Consider the following 2,902-nt stretch of genomic DNA (forward strand, 5'->3'; position numbering starts at 1 on the left):
AGCAGGGGACCCACCCCCTCCCCTGGACTGCCCCACCCACTGGGGCACCAGCCACTCCCTGGGGAGGAGGGGGGAGGGAAAGGGGAGGGAGGGAGGAAGGGAGCCTCAAAGGCCAAGGCCAGCCAGGACACCCCCTGGGATCACACTGAGCTTGCCACATCCCCAAGGCGGCTGAACCCTCTGCACCAACCAGCCCAGGTCAGTCTCAGCCCCCAGAGAGCCCCCAGAAAGGCAACCCTGGGCCTGCTGCCCCTATCCTTATGGCTACCCGCCCCCCAGCTTGCTCCAGGCTCCCCAACCCACAGCTGGTCCCCAAAGTGTCAGCCAGCCCTGAATCCCTTCACAGCTCCTTAGACCCACCTGTCTTTCCAACTCCCATTTCTACCCCAAATCTACCCCCTAAATCCCACCTCTTTCTGCCCTCTCATCCATTCCTTCGAAGATATCTATATCCCCTGGATCCCTTCACTTCGCTCCCTATACCCCTAGGTCTGTCTCCCCTAAACACTAACTCTGCTTCCCAAAACATGCATTCATCCCCCCAAATCCTTTCCCTGTCCCATATCTGATTTCCATTCACCCAAACTTGTCTCTGTCTCCCTGATTTCTCCCCCAAACCTCACTTTTCTGCTCCCAAACCCCTTAACCGCTCTATAAGACCCTTGTCTCTGTCCCACTCTCTCTGAGCCCCTAAACCTGTCTCTGACCCACCAAATCCTAGCTCCATCCTCTTACCCCTATCTCTGCCTCTCAAACTACTCTTTGTTCCCTGATACTTCTCTCTGATCTCCCCAAACCATTTATCTCTCCCAACTCCCTGCCTGCTCAGTAAAATATCTTTGTCACTCCAAACACCAAGTTGACTACCCAAAATCTGTTCTGCCGCATGAACCCTCACGTCTGCCTTCCCCAAAACCCTATCTCAGCCCTAAAATATGTCTGTGTCTCCCGGAATCTCTCCAGTTCCAAGCCTTTCTCTACTCCAATTCTATCTTGGCTTCGCAAACTCCCCTTTAATCACTAGCTACATTTCTCTCTGCCCAAATAGATCTTTGACTCCTAAACTCCATCTCTGCTCCAGAAAACCCTTGAACTCCCCAGACTTTTCTATGACCCTCAGAATCTGACTTCCACACTACATCTCTAACTTCTCAACTTCATGTCTGTATCTCAAACTTCACCTCTGATTCCCCAACCTTGTCTGTTTTCACAACGTATTCCTGAGCCCAAAATGTGTCTCTGAACTTCCAAGCTCATCTCTGCTCCACAAAACCCCATATCTGCCTCCCCCAAAACTCCATGGCTACACCCCAAACCTTTCTCTGACTCAACCCTATGTCTGACCCTCAAACTCTACCTCTATCTCCCCGCAAGCCCCATATCTGCCCCCTAGACCCTATATCTGCTCCCTTTAGCCCCGTGAGACCCTCCCTTGAGGGCTGGGATTGGGATGTTACCTGGGGTGAGGGGCTGGGGCCGAGGGAGAGTGGAGGGTGCTGGCTGCTGCCTGCTGCTGCCGTTGGGGCAACACTTACTCTAGTGGGGCAGCTGATAAGGAGCTTTCATATCCCCCAGCCTCGAGATAAACTTTATCTCTGTCCGGAGAGTGATAACTGGGGGTAAGGGGGCTGGGCCCCTGCCATAGGAGGAGTGGGCAGTCCTGGACTCACCAAGGTGTGAGGTGCAGGAGTAGGGGGCGGTGGGGCTGGAGGGAAATCATGGTGGGTAGGTGGAGTTGAGGGCATGAGGGAATAGTGGTGAAAGAAAGAGAGCAGGAGACGCATAGTGAGACAGGGAAGGAAGGGAGAAATAGAGGGAGAGATGAGGAGAAAGAGACAGAGAGAAAGAGCATGAGACAAAAAGCAAGAGACAAAAGAGACATGAAGAGAAGGGAAAAACAGAGAGAAACTCAATGAGTAAGAGACAGAGACAGACAGACAGCCGGAGAAAAAGAAGAAAAGACCCGGGAGCAGAAAAGGAGACAGAAATGCAATAAGAGAAATACCTGCAGGTAGCACTGTGAAGAGACAGAGACTAACACAGAATTAGAGACAGAGACGAAGGAGATGGAGACCAAGATGGGGAAGCAAGACACTCTCTTCAGAGAGTAACAGCAGGCACCCTGGGGCTGAGAAGGTGTTGGTGGTGGGCACACTTGTGGCCCATCTCTTTCCCACCAGAATCCCCAAGCCTGGGCCTGCCCCTTATCCTGTCTACACCATGGGTCATGTAAGCAGGGGTGAGGGGCAGTTTACAGAGAGCCTTCTAGTCCAGCCCAGTCACTCCAGCCCACAGACACAGAAACAGGGCAGGCCAGCAGAACAGGGCCAGGGCCAGCATTCCAGGCTCCTTATCCTGATGTAGCTGGGTGTCAGGTGTATGGGACTAGTAAGAGGCACATGGACATAAGGTCAGAGGGCCCAAAGAGAGGGAAACAGAGGGAAGAGACAAACAAGCAGAAAGAGACAGAGTGGGGGAGATGCAGAGATGTTCAGAGAGATAGGAGAGGAGAAGGAGAAAGCAAGAGTAAGAGAAAGAGATAGAGAACCAGAGAGAGAAACATGGAAAGACAGAAAACAAGATGAAAAAGCATCAGACATTTACAAAAGCACAGAAAGAAGCCAGGCACAGTGGCTCACGCCTGTAATCCCAGCACTTTGGAAGGCTGAGGTAGGCAGATCACTTGAGGTCAGGAGTTCAAGACCAGCCTGGCCAACATGGTGAAACTGTGTCTACTAAAAATACAAAAATTAGCTGAGTGTGGTGATACGTGCCTGTAATCCCAGCTACTTGGGGGCTGAGGCATGAGAATCGCTCAAACCTGGTAGGCTGAGGTTGCAGTGAGCTGAGATCACACCACTGCACTCCAGCCTGGGCAACAGAGTGAGACTCTGTCTCAAAA

General features: G+C 52.2%; 1 protein-coding gene across 1 annotated transcript in view; it reads left to right on the top strand.

Annotated features, from left to right (window-relative positions):
* The first annotated feature begins 75 nt into the window (after nt 1-75).
* Nucleotides 76-2,902, top strand: part of GATA1 (GATA binding protein 1) — a 7,894-nt gene continuing 5,067 nt past the window's right edge. Inside the window, exon 1 of the mRNA XM_017523876.2 lies at nt 76-198. The gene's annotated coding sequence lies outside the window, so the exon portion shown is untranslated. The remainder of the gene's footprint in view (nt 199-2,902) is intronic.

Source organism: Cebus imitator, unplaced genomic scaffold (genome assembly GCF_001604975.1).
Source record: "Cebus imitator isolate Cc_AM_T3 unplaced genomic scaffold, Cebus_imitator-1.0 Scaffold30, whole genome shotgun sequence".
In the NCBI taxonomy this organism is placed as follows: domain Eukaryota; kingdom Metazoa; phylum Chordata; class Mammalia; order Primates; family Cebidae; genus Cebus; species Cebus imitator.